The sequence below is a fragment of the Eupeodes corollae genome, chromosome 3 (assembly GCF_945859685.1).
Source record: "Eupeodes corollae chromosome 3, idEupCoro1.1, whole genome shotgun sequence".
In the NCBI taxonomy this organism is placed as follows: Eukaryota; Metazoa; Arthropoda; class Insecta; order Diptera; family Syrphidae; genus Eupeodes; species Eupeodes corollae.
The window spans coordinates 81,404,130-81,429,624 of NC_079149.1; the positions used below are offsets into that span (position 1 = coordinate 81,404,130).

Below are 25,495 nucleotides of genomic sequence, written 5' to 3' on the forward strand. Positions count from 1 at the left end.
TAAGCAAATAGTAATACTGAACATCTGCATGATCCTGATTCACACTACTTTAGTTATTTAGATTGTTGCACTCAAACCTCTCTTTTATCGTTTACAATAATTGGAAAAATGGTACTTGCCAAAATCGTAAGCCTCAAAGAAAACTTTAGCCCTGGTCCTGATGGCGTCCCATCAGTTGTTCTAAAAAAATGTTTGCATTCTCTGTCAAAGCCTCTAACTGCACTCTTTGAACTCTCTCTTTCCCAAGGTGTATTTTCTCATATATGGAAAGATTCATTTATGTTTCCCATTCATAAACAAGGCAATAAAACTGAAATTAACAATTATAGACCTATTGCTAAACTTTCATGCATTCCAAAACTTTTTGAAAGCTTAGTTTATGATTCCGTTTATTTCCATTGCAAGCCTTTATTCTCCCCCGCTCAACATGGTTTTCTTAAAGGTAGATCCACAACGACTAACTTAATTGAATTTATATCCATGGTTTTGTCAGCCCTTGAGAATTGCAAAGAAGTTGATGTTGTATACACTGATTACAGCAAAGCCTTTGATAAAATATCCCATAAGATAATTTATCTCAAACTAAGAGCCCTAGGCTTTCCATCCATATTTATAAACTGGATAAGCTCCTATCTTGCGAATAGAACTTATAGAGTCCTTTTCCGTAACTCAATCTCCAGGCCTATACATGCAACTTCTGGAGTCCCACAAGATAGTCACCTTGGCCCCCTTCTCTTCGTCTTATCTGTCTTATCGATGTCTGTCTTAAATTAAAAAACTCAGATATCCTAATGTTTGCGGATGAAAAGAACATTTTTTCCTAGAGTAAAATGTAGGTTTATGTAAACAAATGACCTTTTCGCGCAAACAAATCCCATCTCATAGAGTATACTACTTCCTTAATGACGCCGTCAACGTAGTCGATTCTATTAGAGATCTTGGTATTATGTGTGACAAACACCTGAATTTCCATTCCCATTTTGACCAAATTATTAATAAAGCTAATAGATCTCTCGGTTTATTAAGAGATGGTCAAAAGAATTTTCCAACCCCTATGTAACTAAAGCGCTTTACATTTTCCTAGTCCGTCCTCATCTTGAATATGCATGCCAAGTATGGTCTCCCTTTTATGAAAACCATTCACTCAGAATAGAAAATGTTCAAAAACGTTTCGTTCGATTTGCCTTACGTGGCCTCCCCTGGGATGATACATCCAACCTGCCTTCTTATGCCGATCGACTAAAAATGATAGGTTTGAAGCCCTTATATATTAGACGCAAAAACACTGATATATTATTTGCTCACCAATTGTTAATGGGCAATATAGATTCCCCGGCACTCCTGAGTGATATTCATCTTAACACTAACCCTCGAAATCTGCGATCTGTTTCCCTTTTCTATATCCCTCATCACCGCACTAACTACGGGCACTTTGAACCAATGTCCAGAATTCTTCGTCACTGCAACGCTGCTATGGTAGTTTTCGATTTCAACATTTCCAAATCCCATCTGAAAGATACCCTTTACTTTTTCCCTTTTTAAGTCCGAATTCCCCGTCGCCTGTAATTTTAAGTTAAATAAAATCAAAATTGTTTGAATTAATGTTGAAAACTGATAACAAGAACTGCAAAAAAAAGAATAAAAAAAAAAATTTAAGCTAGTGTTAAGTTAACTTAAGTTATGATACCTTGTATTAAGCTAAATAAATAAAAATAAATACAAATTAAATAAAATATTAATATTAATAAAAATGTTTTCAACATTTGGTAAAATTTTTAAAACATTCGAATTGACAGTTTTCTTACAAAAAATAAAAACCTAAAAAAAAAACTTATAAAAGTTGGTAAAAATTGGTTTTCGACTCAAATAGCTTTTCAAAAATTAAAAATATTCAACTTATCTTAACTAGCTTCAAACTTATTTTATTTCACAGAAAATATTGTTTTGGATATTCAGTAATTTTTATACAAAAACCCAACAGTCCGTTTTTTCATAAAAAATAAAATCTATAAAAAATAGTACGCAAATTTGGTAAAAATTGATACGAATAAATATAGACAAACTTTTAAGCAGGAAAAATCGACAGACGGGATGGGAAGTTATCAGTGTGGGTCGCATCCCAGCCTCTTTTTTATTTTTTTATTTCTATTTCAATTTTTACAAGGCCAAAAATTTGAAAATATAAGCGAGAGGTCATTTTTATTCAAATGCGATTTAAAATCGTCTTACCTCTGATGTTGTCGATTTGTTAAGGTCGTTAAGAAGTTGTTTCGAAAAAGATAATCGTTTTCACTCGTTTTCTAAGGCCAACATAGTTTATAGTTTCATATTTTTTTAGAAACTTAATTAGTAAAATCTTAAGCAGTCTACAAAATGTGAAAAAACTGAACTTTAGGTTGAGAAACGTAAATTTCGTAACGGTTTGTCCAAATTTTGAAAATATTCCCTTTTTTGTAAAGGGTCCGATTTGTCAAATTGAAAATTTTGACATTTCTCGACGTTTCAAGATCCCTAGAATCGAAATAAAAGATTTTTCTATGCGTACGTGTGTGTACGTACATACGTTCGTACGTGGGTACGTCCGTACGTTCACGACGTTTTTTCATCTTCCATAACTAAATAAGTAGAAGAGATATCGATTTCAAATAAATTTTGTTATACAGATAATAAGGCAGAAAGATGTAGAAAGGGCTCTCAAGAAAATTGCGTGGGTGGTTTTTTACCATAGCAGTTAAAAAAAAAAGGTAAACATTTTGGTAAGCTCTAAATATCTCTTGAACCAATAACGTAATAGACTTGAATTAAATTTTATATTTTATATTGTGGTACAAAACGATTATATTTTTGAAAAAAAAAATCCAATTAACAGTTTTTTTATAAATCAAAAAGAAACTTAAAAAAAATGTGTCACCTCCAAAATTTTACGACTAAAATATGATTTCATCTCCAAAACAATTTTGTGCAACGAAGAATATTGTTTTTGACATCTGATACAATTTTGAGAAACATCGAATTTACAGTTTTTTTATAAAAAATAAAAATCTAAAAAAAACAGTACTCAAAGTTGGTAAAAATTGAATATCGATTCAAATATCTTATTAAAAACTTGAAGTTTAGGCTTAAAACTTATTTTATCTTATAAGAAATATTGTTCTCACCATTCTGAAAAATGTTGAGAAAAATCGAATTGACAGTTTTTTTACAAAAAATTAAAACCTACAAAAAAATTAATAAAACTTGGTAAAAATTGATTTTCGACTCAAATATTTTTTTCAAAATCGTAGATATTGGCTTTAAACTACTTTTATCTTTCAAAAAATATTGTTGTTAACATTCAGTATAATTTTGAAAAAAATCTAATTGACAGTTTTTGTACAAAAAATTAAAAACCTAACCAAAAATTAACAAAAGTTTTTAAAAATTGATTTTCGACTCAAATATCTTTTCAAAAGTTTGAAATATTGGCTTCAATCTAATTTTATCTTTCAAAAAATATTTTTGTTAACATTCAGTAAAATTTTGAAAAAGATCGAATTGAATGTTTTTGTACAAAAAATTAAAAACCTAAAAAAAATTTAACAAAACTTGGTAAAAATTTACTTTCGACTCAAGTAGCTTTTCAAAAATATTGGCTTCAAACTTATTTTATTTCACAGAAAATATTGTTTTCGATAATCAGTAATTTTTACATAAAAATCCAAAAGTCAGTTTTTTCATAAAAAATAAAATCTACAAAAACTAGTACGCAAATTTGGTAAAAATTGATACCGAGTACATATAGACAAACTTTTAAGCAAGACAAATCGACAGATGGGATGGGAAGTTATCAGTGTGGGTCGCATTCCAGCCTCTTTTTAATTATAAAATCAAAACCAATGCTATTTTTATGAACACTCTATATCTAGAGGGTTTGAAATAATGGGTGTTCACCGGGAAAAGTAGAGTATAACTTCAAGCTTAAAGTCTCTAATATGAAAACGAAAGACCGTTAGATGTAAGTAACATGTTAATTTTTTTTGTAAGAATTTCCGTCATTTAAATAATTGACAATCTAATAAAATGTTACAAGCACTGCTGCTTTTATGAACACAACTGTATGTAAGAACATGATTTGTTAAATGTATTTACAATATTCTAATAAAAAAAATCTATCTAATCTAAAAATCTAATCATAAATTTTTTTTAGATGAAGTCCGATATTCTATCAAAATTGTTTATTAATTGGCTAATTCCCCTGAAAAACTTCTTGTTAGTTAGTTGTTCATTAATTAAGTTGAAACTAACTCTGGTTTAACTCCCAACTCGCTAAAACTCGACTTTAAATTAAGAAAATTGTTTAAGTCACAGAATTCCCCCACAGATTTCTATAAACTATGAATGTTGTTTATATCCCTATACTCCATCCCCAATTATATTTTGCTTACAACCTACAAGCTCTAGCTCATTGCCACTTCTCATGCGAACCGCCCTCTATATGTATGGACAAATGTTCCAACATATGTACCTACACAAAAATAACGCAACTTATGTAGATATTACAATATTATTTTTTTTTATTTTTAAATTCAATCGAATGCCAACTTGAAAAGTTCTATATTTATAAATTTGTGAGGGTTGAGGGCTGAGCTAATTAATTTATTATTATTTCATCTATTATTTACATTTTTTACTCCCCGTCTTAGACATTGCTTGAATAATGAATCAAATATTTCATTAAAAGGACCTTCTCTTATCCTTATACTAAATTGAGTGTTTGAAAATTGTATTTTTTTATTTATGTGATTTAATTTATTTATATAAAATCCAAACATCAATAAACCCTTTACTTCGGTCATAATTTTGTGCCCAAGAATGTTATTTTGTCCTTCAGTTATTATAAAGGTGTACAGGACACTATGAGTGGTATGCGAAGTGTGTGTAGGTATATGAAAGCATGTACATATGTAGCATATATTAGTTTTATGAATTATAGTGGCAAATCAATTTAAATTGGTTGAATTTTGATTCAGTTGATAAAAATGCAACAAATTTGGTATGTGATGCACAAACAAATTAATTTAATATATGTACTGCATGCTTAGCGTGAACTGAGGTTATGCTAAATTAAAAACACAGTTAATGAGAAAGTGGAAAGTATTGGGTATGCGCAAAATCTCTCTTATTAACGGTCGCTCTTTGCCTTACCCCTTCCATAACTTTCATGGACTACGAATTTCTTGATCCAGAAAATGTGCTTAATCCTTTGAATCTTTGGTGCAAAGTAGATCGTAGAATAATAAAAGCCTTATTTAATGCTTCACATGTTTTCATTTAGTTTTCGATAATTTATTTTATTTTGTATCGTTGAATTTGAAGAAATTTTATAAACATTAATAACTCGTAAGGAGTTGCAGTTGAATGTACGAACAGATTAAAAAAAAATATTTAGTTATTTTGGACGAGGCGCGAACACTATTAATTTTTTTTTATTATGCGCGCCTAAAGGGGGTTATGAATACCCTTATAATAAAATTAAAGTGCGAGCAGCTAGAAAAGCAGGATAGGATTAGAAAGGAGAAACCGATGCACATTGGTTTTAAAAGTCTGCAACTTGGTAATGAGTGGGAAATATTGAGCCTGGTAAAGCATTCCACATTCGTGTAGTGCGGCAAAAGAAAGAATCTCTGTACTTAACAGTTCTTCCGAAATTGGGCTCTGGGGAAAACTGATGGGCATTCCTACCAGTACGGGTATTACGCTTGAATTGTTTGAGGGGAGGAATGCAAGTGGCTATTTCAATAGAGCATTGTTTATAAAAGTAACGATAAAACAATGACAGACATGAGACCTTGCGGCGGTGTTCAAGAGAGAAAAATGTCTCGGTAAGAGAACAATTTCCAATCATTTTAAGAGCTCTCTTTTCAATTTTATCCAGAAGACTCAAGTAGGTTATTGGAGCACCAGCCCAAATATCAGAATTATACTCAAGTTTTGGACGAATAAAAGCTTCGTAAATTATAGCCAGATCGGAAGGGGTAAAGAACTTCTTGCATCTAAGGAGATAACCTAAACACCTAGCAGCATTTTTGGCGATGTCAAACATGTGGTAACTCCACATGTTAGTTGTTCAATCTCCCCCATGCAATACCACCCATGGATAGTAGCACTGCGGGAGGGTTAGGTTAGGTTATAGTGGCTATCCAAGATGGAAACGGACACACTTAGGCCAGTTTAATGACCCATTGTGATACCACATGAATCTTGAGGCTTCCTCCTAAGCTCAATGGAACCAGCTTCAATCTCTTACGAAACGTGATAGGCTGATTATACCGATATGATTTAGATCGTTTAGATCGTTAAAGAAGAGTTCTCCTAGGTAATTCTTGCGTTTTCGAGCATGTGCAGAGAAGATTAAGAACCGTTTCTTCCTCTTCGTCGTCCACACAGCTTCTGCAAAAGTCATTTGAGAATACGCCTAGTCTCGAGGCGTGCTTTCCTATTAGACAGTGTCCGGTTATGACACCTATTATCGAGCTTATATGCGATCTGCTTAGAGAGAGCAAGCACCTTGAACGTTTTAAATCCAGTGTTGGCCAGATGTTTTTCGTGACTTGACACGTGGTGATGTTGTTCCACCAGATGCCTTCCCTCCTCACAGCGTCTTGCATTAGCAGCAGTTTACAAGTAGCGATTGGTATGCCAGTACTTGCCAAACGTGGTAGGATGGACTGTACTGTACCGTTCCTGGCGAGTTCATCTGCCTTACAGTTACCTGGAATGTCTCTATGGCCCGGCACTCAGCAAAGGTGAATATTAAACTGTTGCGCCATCTCCATTAGAGATGCTCGACAGTTATGGACTGTTACAGAGTTTGTAGAGACAGAGTCCAGAGATTTGATAGCAACCTGGCTGTCGGAAAAATACGGATATCAGATGTTGAAAAGACTTCCTTTATCGCCAAAAGTTTCGCCTGGAACACGCTACAATGATTGGGAAGGCGGAATGATAGACTTAATTTCAGTCGTTCAGAATACACACCTCCACTAACCCCTTCTTTTTGACCCATCTGTGTAAAAATGGATTGACTCATCCTCCAAGAATGTCCTATCCTCCCAAAAAGATCTGGTAGGTATAGTTTCTGTCGAATTGCAGTTGGGGGATGGTGTAGTCTGTGTGCTTTGGAATTGATTCTAAGTACCTTAGAATTACGGAGTGGCCAATGTTGTTGTTAGTCCACTGCGACGAAGGTTTGAGGCGAATAGCAGAGCTTGCAGCTATTTGTTTACTTAATATGTCAAGAGGTGTTACTGTTCGGTAGAGCAAGGTGTCCAGTGACGCAGACGGGGTCGTGTGAAGCAATCCGCTTATACACAGGCAGGCTGAACATTGGACTAGTAAAAAGTTGCAGTTATAGATGTACGAAAAAATTAAAAAAAAAAAATTATTTAGTTATTTTGGACGAGGCGCGAACAATGCAGATTAGGATTATGGAGTTAAAATAAATTCCCTATTCATTTTTTTTTATTATGCGCGCACTAAAGGGGTTATGAATACCCTTATAATGATTAAAGTGCGAGCACTTAGGAAAGGAGGATAGAATTAGAAAGGAGAAACCGATACACATTGGTTTTGTCTGCACATCGTAATGAGTTGGAAATTTTGAACCTGGAAAAGCATTCCACATTCGTGTTGTGCGGCTAATAAAAGAATCTCTGCACTTAACAGATTGTCCGAAATTGGGCTCTAGGGTAGGTTAGGTCAGGTTGGAGTGGCTGTCCAGATGTCATTGACGCACGTAGACCTCAAGGGTCCATTGTGATACCACAAATGAGGTTACTCATGGGAGAGTAATGAATTTAAACAAACATTTTATAAAGTTAGAGATACGTTTTCTGTCAATCGTTGCCAGTTCACTGGTGTTATCGAAGAAAGGATTACCGAGAAAGTTATTCCATCTAATGGAGAGTGCTGGACATGTACATAGAAGGTGTTGGACCGTTTCCTCTTTCTCCTCGTCCATGCAGCTTCTACAGAAGTCATTTGTGTAGACCTCTAGCCTCAGAGCATGTCTTCCTATGAGGCAGTGTCCCGTTATTATCCAATTGTAGAGCTTATACTTTTTCTGCTCAGTGACCTTGGTTCACCTTTCTCCGATGCATACAATATTTTATAGCCAGGAGTCCTGAGACCTCTGATGAGGGAGTTTGAGACCCACGGCTCCTGTATTAATACGATATCTTCCTTCATATGCAGTCGGAGTATCAGGTTGTTCGTGGCCATGATGGCTTGATGGAGATTAATCTGTACTAATCGCAGCATTGCTACTTTTAGTCAGATCAACCTCCACCACTGTTTTGTCGGCGTTTTCATCGTCTGAGGAAGACCTAAGCAGGGCTTCTTTGGAGGGCGTGTTCAGCGTATCTTCATCTTTTTTATATATGCGGATCATGATTTCGTCAAAACCATACCTAATCACGCCTTTGGGCGCGGCCAGTGGAGCCAGTGATTCCCTATTGATCAGCACGAGAGCCGATCTATAGTGACCCACTGTCTCCTTCTCAACCTTTGGTACTTTCCAGTCCAGCGAAGGCAGGTCCGGATTACTTGTTCTGATCAGTTTCATGATCATGTCTGGACAGTTGTGAAGAGCCGGGACCATTATACGTGCTCTTGGCCGGCAAGGAATATTCTCCCTTGCAACAACCTCGAGCTTGGCACCCGACCAGACTTCTGGCAAGCCATTGACAGCAGCCCTGTATAGATCGAAAGATCTCTGATCACCACAGGCGATGAGTTTGATACGATTTTAGTACCATCCTGCATCGGCTGTGTCTGGGAGGATTTCCCTGGATTTTCCTCGATGACAGATAAAAATCTGAAACCGAGGTGAGCCTCGACCTCTGCCCAATGATCATGAGAGATGTTACCATCCACATGACTCCTGTCAATGACAGCGGCAATGATCTTACCTTTGAGCGCGTCGCTGAAGGAAAGATCTTTGTTGACGGCTGTTTTGCTGTTTGAAAGCACCTTCTGCTTTTTCGGTTCGGGATTGTCGCCCTCTAAACACCTATTTCGCTTTGACGTTGAGTCGCCGTAGGTCGATTTAGCTTTTTTGCTAAGAAAGCCACTAGCCCACTCGAGTTTACTCGTTTGTATGACACCGACTGCGGCTAGAATCCTTTCAGCATTGCGTTGGTCTCGATTGGCCTGTGACTTCTTGGACTTATTTTTGGCCGGCCCAGAGATATGTCCGTGTGACACAGATGTGGGTCCACCTCCAGATTTAGTCACTACCGATACCAATCCGGGTGTGCCCTCACCTTCGAGTCAATTCCACATGTCGCAGATTTTGTCTCTCTGGATGGGGTGTCCCTTCTTGGGGTCGCTTGCGACGTCCTAGCAAGAGCGGGGAAGAGGTAAGGTGTGGAATTGCCGCCCTTGGGACAGCCGAGCGTCACAGCTGTTCCACTGACGGGTAATTCCTTCAGTAGAGGGAGAAGGACTCTCGCCACTAGTAGCAACCACAGGGTTGACAATACGTTCACACACCTGATTTGGCTCGACAGCCTTTTTTTGTTTTATTATTATTTTGTTTGTTTTTTTATGATTTGAATTTTTCATTTTGTTCCCACGAGTATTGCGGAAAGACGGTCAGCCTCGGCAGAGCCGCTTGCCGGGGTAAGGCAGAACGGACCTTGCCACAGCATCTGAAAGAGCTCGTTAATGGCTGCTTTATCCCCCAGCCTTTCATTCTTCGGCACGGTTTTCATACAAGTACGCTCACACCACCACTGAAATTAGGAACTTCTAAACTATGATTAAATTGGGTTTCCGAACGTTGCACTATTGAGGAGTTACAACAATTCAGCGATCCAACTCAACCTTAGCTAATCATCATCCTGCCAAAAACGCACATGACTACTGTGGTGATCATTGACCGCCTGGCACCCACTTGGAGGGTTTGAATGAGGATTTTGCCGGGCTCTAGGGTAAACTGATGGGCATTCCTGACAGTATGGGTATTACGGTTGAATTGTTTAAGGGGAGGAATGCAACTGGCTATTTCAATACAGCAATTTTTATAAAAGTAACGAAAAAACAATGACAGGCATGAGACCTTGCGGCGGTGTTCAAGAGAAGCAAATGTCTCGGTACGAGAACGATTTCCAATCATTTTAAGAGCTCTATTTAATATTTTAAACTGGAAGGTATCTAAAGATCACTCCTTTTCTGATCATAGATATATCCAATTTAACTTTATAAATGAATCACCTTGCCAACCGATCTTTCGAAATCCAAAAAGAACAAATTGGCCAAAATACAAGAGAATGTTATATAGTTTAGTAAAACCTGAACTCTTTAATATCCCCTCCAACACTGCAGATCTTGACGACAAAGTCAATAATCTAGCATTATGCCTAAACATAGCTCTAGATACTGCATGTCCTCTTATACAAGTAAGACCTAAAAAAGAAACAACACTGGTGGAACTCAGGGCTAGATCCACTACGAAAAGAATGCAAAAACTCTTTAACAGAGCGAAAGGTTCTAGAGATATGTCTGACTGGGATTCATATAAAGAATCACTGAAGATATATAAAAAGTAACTGAGGAAAACCAAACGATCGTCCTGGAGAAACTTCTGCAGCAACGTGGAACATTGCGCTGAAGCATCCAGGTTGCGCAAAATCCTCTCCAAAAATCCAATCATGTCAAGCTGCTTGAAAAACGGCTCTGGCCTCTGGAATCGCTCAACTTACTACTAGACGTTCACTTTCCTGGTAGCTCTAATATTATTAATAACATTGTACCAAATAGTTGTGACAATACATTATATCCACAAGGTTTAATCACTAGGGATAAACTCAAATGGGCTATTAACAGCTTTAACCCATATAAATCTGCAGGTCCGGATGGTATAATTATAGCTGAACTGCAAGAAAATGCAAGTTTTCTAATACCCATCCTAGAAACCATCTTCAAGGCATGCCTTAAATTGGCATGCATCCCGATGTCTTGGAGACAAGTTAAAGTCGTGTTTATTCCAAAAGCTGGAAAATCCAGCCACGTTAACCCTAAAGACCTAAGACCTATAAACTTATCATCATTCCTTCTCAAAACTTTTGAACGTTTGATCACTTACTTAAGGGCAAATATTGATAAGTCCCTCCTTCAAAGGCTCAACACGCCTACAACAAACGGAAATCAGTTGAAACGGCTCCTACACAGTATAGTACGTAGAATCGAATATTCCCTCCATCATAAAGAGTACACCTTAGTTGCCTTCATAGATATAGAAAGTGCATTTAACAATGTCGACACATCTGCAATTGCATGTTTTGACATCTCTGAAGGTAGATAAGTAGGATTATCAATTCATAACTTCGCGATTTTCCTGCACAAAGGGGTGTCAGCAGAGGTACGGCACAAGGTGGTGTCCTATCCCCTCTCCTCTGGAACTTAGTAATAAATTAATTACTAATTACTCTAGAAAGAGAGGGATACAGAGAGTGTTTGCTTATGCGAACGATGTTGTTATTCCAGTAACGGGTAAACATCCCAATATACTAAAAGAACTCTTACAAACGCTTTAAATAAGCTCACCAGATGGGCAAATCGGTGTGGACTAGGCGTTAACCCACAAAAAACCGACCTTGTCCTCTTCACAAGGAAATACAAAGTCCACTCATTGACCCTCCCCTCATAAACAGTGTACCACTTAAATTCTCTGAACAAGCAAAATACTTGGGTCTCAACTTTACCTCTGCTGGCTCACAATGCTAGCATAGGTATCCCCCTAGCTACATGTAAACTAAAGCAAGCAAGATTAGCGACAAAACTAATTTGGCCTAATCTTAGCGCCAGGCGCTCAAAACAATTAATCTCTCTAAATAGATTGCACTTTAGCTATGTTATAGGTGTCCGGACTGGGCACTGCTTAATAGGATGGCATGCTATTGGACTTGGAGACCCTGCAAATGATTTTTGTAGGAGTTGCATGGACGAGGAGGAGATAATCTCTCATCTTCTGTGCACATGCCCTGCCTTATCACAAAGACGTAGAAGTAACTTTGGAGACTACTACTCGTACTTCAACGTTACCAGCTTCATTCGCTTCATTCGGAGCTCCAATTGGTTCGACGAGTTAAGCTGATCAACTGATCCATGCGGTATCACAACGGACAATACTTTGGTCTAAGTGTGTTGGACTTCCCAACCAACAGCCACTTTAACCTAGAGCTCGCTTTTCAATTCTATCCAAAAGACTCAAGTAGGTTATTGGAGCACCAGCCCAAATATGAGAGTTATGCTCAAGTTTTGGACGAATATAAACTTTGTATTATATCCAGATCAGAAGCGGAATATTTAAATAAATTGGGTGGCGCAACAGTCCGTTGTGAACCAGAGCCTAGTGACTTACAACAATCAACTATTCCTGAGTGCGAGTACTGTTTGTCAGGAATGGAAAGGACCTACAATTTTAGGCTGAATCCGAACAGCTAATTTGAGAAAGCACTTTTTCATGACAAGAATTACTATTGAAGGATTTGTCAATTTCTCATAAGAGGCAGTACCCGCGAAAATTATTTTTTTTATATTAAGGTATCACAGGCAGGGATTGAACCCAAGACCCCTTGCATGACAGTCCAACGCACTTTTTTTTTTTTTAATTCATTTTTATTAATTCATTCTTAAACCTATCTTAAAGCTAGACAAAAATTCATAAAACTAGCCTAATTATCCATAACTTACAACTAACTTAATGGTCCCATACGGACACTCTAAGTTAAATTATAACAATTAAAACTTATGCCTTTCGGCCCTAAGATCTATTTAACTTTATTTAAATTGTATTTATTTTTGTATTTATTAGAAAATTTGAAAAAAAAAACTAATATCAATATCCTTTTTTATTTTTACTTACAAACTTCTTAAAATTAGGTCCTTAAATAAAACTTAAGGCTAACTTAAACTACCTATTCTACCTATAAACTACTTAAAACTAGAACAACCACAGCAGCAAATGTAACTATCTTACATTTTTGTTTTTCATATTTTGTTGTCTTTTTTTTTCTTTTTTTATTTTTTATTAATTATTTTTTTTAATGTTTTTTTTTATTTTTTTTTTTTTATTTTTTTGTCTTTTTTTTGTATTTTTTTTTTCGTACCACCATGCCTATTCTACTTAAAACTAAACCCTAATACTATTAAACAAGTATGTAAGCCGGCCAAGGCTTAAAACCCCTCGTTGGAAAATTAATGCACATAAGAAGATTCGGCTGTTCGATATAAGCCGGTACAGCGTCGTAAACACTGCCGCTCGAACACCCGAAACTTCTCCATCTGGGAAGGGGCAACGTTGAACCACACAGAACAACCATAAACGATCATTGGCCGTATGAGGGCCATGTAGCAAATTACCTTCACTCTGGGGTCAAGCCGACTGCTGTAAAACAGCCGTTTCGTCAGAGCGAAGGCTCCTCCGGCCCTGGTCAGATCAGCATTTATATGTCTGTCGAAATATAAATACTAATCTAACCAGATACCGAGGTACTTCGCTACACTTTTGCTCGCTAATGGCTGCCCGTGAAGATCAGCGATGAAAATCTTGCGCCAATTCTTACACGTATCCCTCGTGGCCCTAGCCAACGGAGTCCGGAACATTTATTTTCACTTTCCAGTCGTCGCAAAATCGTTGAATCTTGTCGAAATCACGCTGCAAGAGAATTCTAATAACCTCAACCTTTCGGGCCGTTCTGTATGCAATTAGATCGTCGGCGTACGCAATTGCCTTTGTGAGACTACCTATCAGATTGCTGGTGTAAATGCTGAAGAGAATCGGTGAATTCACCGCTCCCTGTTGAAGACCATTTTTAATTGAGAACGTTGTGGTAGAAGTTACATTGCCACTTTTGACAAAAAACTTTCTACCGTTAAGCACATCATAAAGTATATACGACAATGGCTTGCTTATGTCAAGCCTGCTCAGTTTTAGGTAAAGACCCTCTAACCATACGGTGTCAAAGGCCTTTTTCAAATCAACCAAAACAGCACCTGTGCATTGTTGTTTTGATTTATTCCATTGGATATCAGAAACGAGTTTAGACGCAGCATGAATTGTGTCATGACCCGCCTTGAACCCGAACTGTTTATCCGGAATTATTTTGTTGTCCGCAACCCACTTAGTCAGAGCCCTATTAATGATCTATTCGAAAACTTTGCTGATGCTCGGAAGAAGACTTATCGACCGAAGATTTGACGGGTTGGAGTAGTCCTTTCCCTTTTTCGGGAGTGGATGAACCACAACGGTCTTCCAATGCACTGGATAATATGCATTATTCAGTGCATTATTGAAGAGTGTGGTGTAAATGTCAATTGCTTCCGTCGGTAAATGTCTTAGTACAACAAGTTTGATATACCATCGACATCTGCTGACTTTTTATTTTTTATTGAATTGAAGATGAGCTGAAGCTCAACCTTCGTCACTAACAAGGGACTTGGTCCCGTTTGCTCGGCTATTATGGCATTTGCCAAGGAATCTTCATTGAACCGCATGAAACCGTGGTTCTCAGATCGCCATTGTGTCATATCATTTCGAAGGTAAAAGTGATTAAGTAGGGCTCTGTTTTCCAGGTCGTGGTTGGGCCGAATGCTAACATTCACCTTGTACACTTGCTGGAAAGCAGCTCCCACCGCCTTATCACTTTTTCCTTCGGATCTTCAATTATATAAAAGCCATCGTTGAAGATGGCTTCTTCTGGATCTATTTGCACTGTCATAAGTACGTCCCTGTTCTCTTCGGTTCTTTGGAGTTTCAGACTCGGAAGGTCTTTGTCGATCTTTTTCCTGAATATCTTGTTGATTTTCGGGTACATACTAGGGTCGCTCGAATTAACTGACCGGATCTTGCGGTCCCAGTACTTGTTAATTGATAGCCTGTAGTTCTCCTTAATCAACAGATTGACATTTTTTATTGACGACTTCAGTGTCCTAACCTCCAAGTCGTCTGTACAGGTTTTTGAGTCTTGTCAGTAAGCCACTCTTGTGCCTACGTAGTGCGTCAATTGTCGCGTTTCTGTAAGCGTCCATTTGGTCCCGTTCTTTGTACTTTGGAATTGTCCGTTCCATCGTTCGTTTTATTGTTTCGTCCATCTGTTGTAAGTATTGGTTAATTTTTGTATTTGTCAGGTTTCTCTTGTTTGGTGGGGCTATGTCACTCGAACGAAGTTCTCTCGCTAGTGCGTTGGTGAAACGAGACCAACACATCTTACTGTAATTGTAAAAGTGCGTTGCAACGTATTCCTCCAACTCCACGCGTTCGTTCGGAATCTGCATTACAGCAGCCAGTCCGCAGTGTTCACTGTCGTGCTCGACTGTCTGTAAGCAGTTTCGAGGGTGATTACCCACTTTGTCTGTAACTGTCAGTCTGGTGTCGTACAGCAAGAGATCCAGAAAGGAGCCGCTTCTTGGATACGATGGCTTTTCAGTAGCCAGCAGGTCGACGAAATATTCAACGCTGTAAAGATTCATCAAAATAAAAAGATGATTACCTCTGGGATTACTATGTTGATTTCCCCAATCTTCATGTTTTGCGTTTAAATCACCGGCCAAGATGAAATAGTTTTCTTCCAAGCTCAGTTTAAGTTCCCTAACAGTCCAACGCACTTACATTTGGTGATGTCAAATATGTGATCACTCCACAACAAGTGGTTGTGATGCACATTCCTAGGACTGTTAGTTTTTCAATTTCCTCGTTGCAATACCACCCTTGGATAGTAGAATTGGGGGAGGGTTACGCTTTTGTGACAGTAGACAGCATTGAGTTTTCGAAGCATTAAATTCTACACGGTTTTTGAATCCCCATTGAACAATGCTGTTACGATCAGAATTTAATGAGGTTATCATACGCTGCCGTTGGTAGTCCACTACCGAAGAACAAGGATGAGAATCTAAAAACGAATATTAAAAGCAGAGCGTACTGTCATCAGCCAAACAATGTAGTAGGTTGAGAAGTTACAGACAAAAGATCATTTTTGAATATAAGGAAGAGAGTTGGGGACAAAACGGAGCCCTGGGGCACACCACCGTTTATATTGTAGATATCAGATTTTAACCCGTCCAATACTATTTGAATTAAACGGTCCGAAAGGTAATTTCTAACCCAACAAAGAAGAGATTCATCAATACCAAAAGTACATATTTTCGATAAGTGAGCTTGGTGCCAAACTCTATCAAATGCTTTCGAAATATCAAGTGCAAAAATTTATTTTCTCCAAAACAATGTGAAGATTTGTTCCACTGTTCGGTGAGATAAACCATGAGATCACCAGTGGACATATTGCAACGAAAGCCATACTACCGGTCATTAAGAAGCTTCCGTTTTTCATGATATTTCTTAAGCTGAAAATTGAAAGAAGGGACGTTAGTGCAATTAGACGATAGTTAGATGGTGAAGAGGATTCGCCTTTTTTAGGGACAGGCTGAACAAATGCAGTTTTCCATCCACTCGAAATGAGACCAGTAAAATAGGACAGATGGAAAAGCTTACGCAGTGGTTTTGCCAGCGTTGAAGAACACCTCTTTAGAACAATAGCGGGGATACTTTCCGGGCCAGCGTATGTCAAGATCTTTTAGTACTCTTGCAACTGTGCAACCATACGTGTGATGTAGTGTTACGCACATTTTTACAAATGACCAGAAATGTTTACTACCTTTGGGACTTTGTAGTATTTTTTGCCGTAATTTCTAGTCATTCAAAAATTTAATGCGTCGAATGTGTCCGTTACTAGTCTTTCTAGCTTGTTTGACCTTACTCCGGTTTTCCTCAGTAAAGTTGGCTTTATAAATCCGGAAACTTACATTTTTGATCCTAATAACCTCTTTACAGCTCGAATCAAACTATGAGTTTTATTTGGGTTTGATAGATTTTACCCTCGTCGGGATAAAATTTCTCATTCCTAAAAGGATTAAGTTTGTAACTACATCTGCGCTGAAATCCACGTGACTATCGAGGAAGATTAGTGACCAGATATAGTTCCTGAAGAAGTCGTTGAGACCGTTCCAGTCGGCTTTCTCATATTGCCATACGGTTCTCGTAGGGCTTTTCTCTTTAACTGGGGTTATTTGGCATGAGAAATTAGCAGATATGACACAATGGTCTGATATGCCTAGAGGTGATACTACACTAACCGCATATTTATTAGGATCAGAGGCAAGAAACAAGTCTAGAGTGTTGGCGGACCGACCTACAACGTCAGGATTCCGAGTCGGCTCATCAACGAACTGAGTCAAGTGGTTTAATTCTGCAAAAATCTCGACATGCCTTCCTTCGGATGTTGTCTGACCAGAATAGCGAAACCACGAAGAATTGTGTACATTGAAATCGCCCGTGACAACGATCTCACTGTGCGAAAAATGGGATACAATTCTCTGGACAGAGTCGGACAGCGCATCGAATTAAACACGTGTGATAGATGCGCCTTTGGCCGGTGAATTTAAAACACATATAATTAAAATTTGCGTTGGTGCACTGACCGTATTGTGGTAGAAGTTGATAGGCAACATCATTCCGTACATATACGGCTTTACTATGGTGAGAAAAGTATAAAGGCACTAAGCTATAACCGTTAAAGTTAAACTCCGAGTGGTCAGTGGTTTCAGCAACCTGAGTTTGGCTTATTGCCAAAACAGCTGGCCTGCTAAAAACAGTATGAAAGCATGCAGCATTAAAATTTTGCCTAAGCCCACGAATGTTGCTATACTGAACCCAAAACTTACCAGCCATCACAATACACAAAAACACAAAAAAAAAAAAAAAACAAAACAAGACAGTTAACTATGTAGCAAATTTAATTTGAGCATTAAACTTCTCAGTTGCAATTTACCATAAGTGTTATGCCTTAATGGTAAATTAAAACTGATCCGCTCCTGAACGCCAACAAAAATTTAACCGAAATTTATCAAGTAATTAAATTAAAATATTTCAAATACTATTTATATGTATGTAAATGTGAATTTGATTGAGTTAGCCCTAACGTTCAACCAACAGCTATTTGATTGTCCCACATTCTCTGAAACGCATTATTTATTTCCAAATTATCTCTAAAATGTTTATTTTATCATCACGATCAGCTCGATCATGATGATAATGATGTGACTATGACAAAAGCGGATAAAAGTCCCACGACTGAGATGGCTGGGTCACGTAGAGCGCATGCAAACCAACGCTCCAGCCCGGAAAGTCTTTGAATCCATGCCCACAAGTCAGAGCAGTAAAGAATGACCGCGGATAAGGTGGCGTGCACAAGTGGAATTTGTCCTCACTCAACTTTGGAGCGACCAACTGACGACATCTAGCAAGGGACCGAGGGACTTGGAGAAGTTTGTTGGGTGAGGACCTTGTTCCCACAGGACTGTAGCGCCACCTTAAGTAAGATCGACTGGATCACCGAGTTTTGACGCTGCTCTCAAAAAATCTTTTCGACACTCGTATGTTGATCAGAAACCAAAGTGAATCAGTTTTGCACCGAGCTATCCGTAAGATAGCGTAAGTATGGTATGCAACGCTGTAGTTGCATTGTCGTCCTCTGCAAAGTTGCGCAAGCTTTCAGAGACTGAGCTCTAAGTGAAAACTTCTGAAGATACAAAAGATAAAAAGAGGCTGGGATGTGTTGCAACCCCTACAAATAACTTCCCATCAAGTCTGTCGATTTGTCTTGCTGAAAACTTAAAAAAAAAAATTCATAATAATATTTTGTGTGGTAGAGTTAATTTGAGCCAATATCTTTTTTGTTCTCCTAAAACTTGAGTCGGAAACTACTTCTTATTAATTTTATGTTGTTTTTGTTAGGTTTTCTTGTTTTGTTAAAAAAGTTGTCAGTTGATTTTATCTAAAAAATAATAATATTTTGCCATATGCTGAAATAGTTTGTTTTCAAAATGTATAATTCACGATATATCGAGAATCGAATATCATTTTTGTAGCTAATCAGAGTTGAGCGAAGCACAAGAAATAAAAGAATCGAACTTACACAGTGAAAAAGGAATAATATATATAATAGCAACAGCTAACAGAAAACGATAACTCTGGACGTGTAACCTGAGCAGCGAACATTATGCACCCGATGGCTTCCTACTAAGGCACATTATTTATTACTGCAATTTCTTTTTATTTTTTGGAAACATTTCTTTTAAATAATTTGATTGACATCAACTGGAGTTGAAACTGCATTAGAATCTGTCATTCCAAAGCGCTGAAGAATGTCCTTAATGTATTACTCCAGGTTAATATAGATGGAACCGTTTTTTCGATCGGTCCTTCATTTGGAAACTTTCCATCAGCTTTAATTTAAAAGGCTTTTCACACCAAACCCAAAACCCGATTTTCGCGAAGTTATCGGTTTTGGCCGAAAACCTATGTACATCGTAAACTCAAGTTTTCCCATACATTTTTGGTAAACAATCAGTTTTCGTAAACCACAAGTTTTATATAAAACCTCTCGAAAACTAGTATCAATTCAAAGTTGAACTAAACAAACATTTTTGAAACATTCAGCGCTCAAATTAATGTAAACAAAACAGCTGATGGCTGCTGTCAAAACAAATATTTCGTTTTGAAATAAATTTGGTCGTGGTAAGTAATATTATTTATACAATTTCCTTTCAAAATAAGAATTATTGCTTTTTGTTTTTTATTTACAGAATATGAAAGAGACAAAAGGGAAACTTTAGGAAGCTACGTGGCAACAGAAAAAATTGTAGAAAAATTTTAAAAATAGTTTAGTGGGCTATCACCCCTTGATTGACAGCGATGCCAACATCAAGAAGTTCTGCAGTGCTTTAGACAAGCCTGGCGAGTCCTCAAAGGAAGAAGCCAAAGAGATAGTCATGGAGAAATTGCAGCTTCCGTGATCGCTCTGGGTGAGTGTGATTTTGGTATGAATCTGGAACTAGGAATTGACCTTTTCTGCTCCGGCCATAAGGACCTACACGAAATCGTTCAGAATCTTCTCAACCCGTCCCTAGAATTTTAGTTAAAACTCTTTTTCTACACGAGCTGGTGTTACTTTAAGTAGTACCAGTGTTCAATCAATGCCTGTGCCACCTTAATTTAAAAAACAAATTAATTTTCGCGGGTACTGCCTCTTGCGAGGAATTGACAATTCCTTCAAGAGTAATTCTTGTCATGAAAAAGTGCATTCTCAAATTAGCTGTTCGGATGCGGCCTAAAATTGTAGGTCCCTTCCATTCCTGACAACAGTACTCGCACACAAGAATGGTTGCGAGTTGTAAGTCACTAGGCCCTGGTTCACAACGGACTGTTGCTCCACCCAATTTATTTTTAGGCCCTAGTTCAGACAGGACTGTAGCTCCACCTTAAGTTAAGTGTTACTTTAAAATCAAATTGATTTGGTTAGAATTAATTTTATTTTCACAAATAATTTGAAAATTTACTCACAAATTTTTCATCAATACAAAATTTGACAGCCGGTGTTAAACAAATTTAAATGTCAAATGAAAACGTGTAAATGTTCGGTGTGAACGATTTTCGGGTTTTCGAAAACTTTTTGCCGAAAACCCGGCTTTGGGTTTGGTGTGAAAAACTTATTAGCAAATTCGTCGCAAAAGACAGTTCCCACGAAAAAAAAATTAAAGCGGCACAGACTGAACGTTGACTTTTGACATAATAGTCTTATTCACTAACCATTACTCCACTGGTACTACAGGCACTCTTTTGCATTCGATTTTATGAGAAAGTTGTCCTTTTTAAAGTAAAACAAGATTGTAAATTCCCTTATAAGCTTTTTCTTATCTCACCGGGCAGATGGGATGTTGAACACGGAGACCCATTTTTTTCGGTCCATTTTTTTCGGTGGCTGTGAGAGATCTATTTCATAAAAATGTTTTAGTGGCGCCCCTATGATAGGTATGGATTCGGAGAATAAAAGAGCAGTCCATATTATATATGTACTCAAATCCAAAAATACTTTTTGTTTATAATTTCCTAATAGCCATATTTTCATTTTCATAAAACCCTGGATACACGAGCGCAAAAAAGAATCAGTTCATCATTTTAAAAACAAAGAATTGGATGGAAAAAAATGCCAAGTTTCGTCTTTTTCCCCATTTTCAGATATGAGTTTTGCGTTAAAAATCATGTAGCACTTCGTATTTCCAGACCCCAGGCAAAACAGGGAGGTACTGAAAGAAGGTACAACGTCGAACGGCTACAACCGCCAGAGATCGCCAAATCCTTTGCCGACCGATTTACAAGTAACCTCTCTCGAAGATCTCTGCCGGCAACACAATGTATCGAAAACCAGTGGCAACATTGCCAAGATGCAAACAGAGAAGCCGCCTCTGATGTGCTGGGTTTCAAGCAGCCACCAACAGGTGAAACGAAATTCACAGGTTCATAAACCTAGAACCGAAGGCTGCAAAGACGAGAGTGGAAACATTATAGTGGAACCGCAGTCAATGCTGAGGATATGGAGGGACCGCATCTACATATTCTATAATGACGACGACGAACTGAATTCCGCTGTCAGGCAGGAAGATCCATTCAACATAGGCTACGAAAGCCAACAATCCCGTCCTCACGACTAAGACGAAGTAAAGATTGCCATATCTAAGCTGAAGTCTAATGAAGCCGCTGGAGCGGATGGCTTGAATGCCGAGCTCTAAAGAAGCTGGAGATTAGTTAGTTAGGACCATGCACCAACTTATCTGTAAGATATGGTCGATGAATGGAACCTCAGTATTGTTTGCGCCATCCTGAAAAAGGAGACCCTCTAAACTGCACCAACTATAGAGGAATCAGTCTACTTAACATCGCCTATAAAATTTTCTCTGCCGTATGTGAACGTCTAAAGCCCATCGTCAACAACCTCTTTATCAGTGTGGTTTTAGACCAGGAAAGTCCACAGTTCAAATCAAATATTCACATTAAGGCAGATCCTGGGAAAAAACCCAAGAACACCAATTTGACACCCACTATATTTTCATCGATTTCAAGGCCATGTCTTGTTTTATTATTCCTGTGAAACTCGTCCGTTTGTGCAGGAAGACCATGGAGAATTAACGCTTATAAATAAAGGTTGGAAACAACTTAACATAACCTTTCGATGTTAAAAAAGGTTTTAGGCAAGGTGATGCGCTGTCATGTGATTTTTTTAAACATCGTGCTTGAAAGAATAGTGCAGAGCTCACACGTCAACACTAGAGGCACTATCTTTCAAAAGTCGAATAACTACCATATGCTGATGACATTGACATAATCGGAAGAACTCAGCGTGGTGTCAATGGGGCTTTTGTGAGTATTGAGGCAGAGGCGGCAAAAATGGGTTCAACGGTTAATGAGGACAAAACAAAGTACATGCTGTCGTCCAGAAAGGACATACAACACCGACGTCACGGTTAAAACGTCACCATTGGCAGACGTAACTCTGAGGTATTCAAGGACTTCGTCTACCTAGGCTCCGCTGTAAACGCAGAAAACAACACGAGCGCTGAGATCAAACGCAGAATAACTCTTGCTAACTGCTGTTTCCTTGGACAAAGAAATCATTTGAGTGGTTAAGTCCTCTCTCGAGGTACCAAAGTGTTGCTATATAAGACCCTTATCATCCCCGTCCTGCTATACGGGGCAGAAGCATACACTATGACAAAAGCGGATGAAGCACCTTGGTTCAGTTCGAAAGAAAAGTTCTTCACGTGATCTACGGTCCCGTATGCATCGAAGGGGAGTGGAGGAGAAGATGGAACGACGAACTGTACGGGCTGTACAGCGGCGTAGACTTAGCCAGAAGGGTAAAAGTCCAACGAGTAAGATGGCTGGGTCACGTAGATCGCATGGAAACCAATGCTCCGGCCCGGAAAGTCTTCGAATCCACACCCACAGGACAGCGCAGTAGAGAAAGACCGCGGATCAGGTTTTTGTTATTTGTTTTTAGCTGTTAATCAAAAAAAGTTCGGGAATAATAGATAAAATAAAACTGGAAAGTCAAGTTTAATAATTCATAAATTTTAGTGATTAAAAACGAGGCAGCGATTAACTCTGATGTTTAAATGGTTAACATGTGCATTAGAGAGGACACAAACGTCCGCAGGTTTTTCCCAAAACCCATCCCTGTCTATCAACTTCTACTCTCACCTCCCGCGGTGAACATCGGGTGCCTAGTACCTCAACTAGTGATTGGGTTTTAGGCCCAGTGGAAAGTTGTTGGGGGGAGCAAACGAGAAAGGAGAAGAGGTGTTTCCACTAAGGCACTTCGCCTTATCCAGATGGCAGCGGACGAATTCTCGAGATGGAATCAACGGTGGCGTCTGCAGTACCAGTAAGGTTGAACTACTTAGTGCTTCTTTTTCTTAGGGCTTCATCGACATATTCGGAGCCCAGGCCTGTAAGAAGTGGTTTATCCGGCTCCCCGTCCTTAGAGTTATACTAAAGATCTAGCCCTCCAGGTTGGGGGTTGTTTGTGGCGGTGACTTCCTGACCACGTGAAAAATACCTTAGTTTCAAAGCACCAACAAGAATCGGATATGGACCGATTTACTGTTGACAACCCAGGCAAACGAAATATGGACAACGAACTTCGGATATGTACGTGGAATGTTAGGTCCCTTAACAGACCACGTGCAGCCGACCAATTAGTGGAAGCCCTTAACTGCTGCAAGTCAGATATTTCCGCCATCCAAGAAGTGCGATGGGATGGACCGGACAAACTTAAACTAAAAGACTGCGATGTATACTACGGCGACTGCTACCGAGAATAAAATTACAGCGTTTATTTGGGTGTGGATTTGTTGTTGGAACTAGACACAGGCAAAAAGTCTTGAATTTCAACAGTGAGAGTGAGCGCATCACGACAAACAGCATCAAGCCTAAATTCGCTAACATAAGCCTAAAATGCGCGCATGCCCCAATAGAGGAGAAAGATGAAGACACCAAGGCATATTCTTAGAACTCTTGGACAAGACGTATGAGCAGTGCCCTGGCTATGACATTGAAAATGCGACCCAGGAATTTTTTTTTAAAACCGAAGAAGAAAATTCCAAAACTCTTTGCTATAAGTGAAGCGATTAAAAAAAAACACAACGAAAGTTTGATTGTATTTAAATGTTAAATTTGGGAAACCGTGGGATTGGAGATCCCTGGACTAAAACCCAAAATGTTTTCAAAATAAAAGTTGAAAATTAATTAATTAATAAAAGAAAATGGCAAACAAAAATGGGACATCGAACTAAGAAATATACTACTTAGGTTTTGTTTCCTTTCTTGTTTTCCTCTTATCCTTACACCTAGAATTTTCCTTTTTCTTTCTCTGAATTTCTCAATATTCGCCTACTCGATTTCTATTCCTCCTTCTGGATTTTTCTTTTCTTCCCAAAACACTTACTCGAATTTTGTTTCTTCTATTTCACTTGTCGCTTGTTGGGCTCTTTTAAGAGTGCCTTCCAAGCTAATTCCCATCTATATATTTGCTCCCTCGTCCATTCCAGTCACACACACATTCCTAAAACACAAACATTCGTTTTCGTGATTGTCGGTCACAGCATCACGGCTTCCTGGAAGCTTTATGGCTGAATCACATACACGCTTCAGCTTCGGCTTTGCCTGACATTTACGAGTTCAGCCATAGGAATTCAATGCATGCTATCACAATGTAGCTTCGACCTCACGTTTTGTTTGACAATCGTAAGGAACAGAATGTAATGTAACGTAATGTGACTCCAAACGGAAGCTCTAGGGCGTTTTTCTTTTTTAGTTCAGAGCTGAGCTCTGAGCATACTCTGAGCTAACAGAGTAGAGTAGAGTAGAGTTCTGAGCAGAGTATGTTCAGAGCTCTCTGATTTAATTATGAAACAACTTGAGCACTAAACTGTCATTTTTTGGTATATAGTTTTTTTTATGTTAGTTTGAAGGCGTTCAAAATTCTCCTTAATCAAATTAATCAGAAAAACAGTCATATCGTTGGTCCATTTGACGCCTGAAATAAATTTGATTCATAAAAATGCTATATGCAATTAGTTTTTCCAAAATTATCTTACCTTCTACACCAGAGCAACCAGCCTCTTCCGCCATTTTTATTGTTTTGATGATGATTTTTTTTTATTTCCTGGCTTTCAGATATCAAATTGTTTGTGCTCAGCATTTTACTCCGTTTACTCTGTTATTTTATTCTGAGCTCACAGAGCTCGCTCTGAACATGTTCAGAACTAAAAAAGAAACACGAATTTGAAGCTCTGAACGCTCAGAGCTCAAAAAGAAACACAATTATTTTTTTGACAGTTCGAGCTCTGCTCTAAACTAAAAAAGAAAAACGCCCCTAGTTCAATTTTCTGAACATTTGCTTTGTCTGACAGCTCATCAGCAGTAAAAAAATGTCAACAAACAAAATATTTGCTCTTTGGAAGGATGAAATAATAGAAATGTCATTCAAAGCAACCTCGAAGCGGGCCTAACGTAACGGAGACGAAGCCGAAGCTGAAGCGTGCATGTGTTTCAGATATT

The 25,495-nt window shown here is 38.2% G+C and overlaps 1 long non-coding RNA gene across 1 annotated transcript; it reads right to left on the reverse strand.

The window, feature by feature from the left end:
* Positions 1-24,728: 24,728 nt before the first annotated feature.
* On the reverse strand, positions 24,729-25,293 carry LOC129952463 (uncharacterized). Its single transcript, XR_008782311.1, has 2 exons — positions 25,033-25,293; positions 24,729-24,971 (listed from the first exon to the last, which is right to left on the reverse strand). It is a non-coding gene; the product is annotated as an uncharacterized LOC129952463 (long non-coding RNA).
* Between the last annotated feature and the right edge of the window lie 202 nt (positions 25,294-25,495).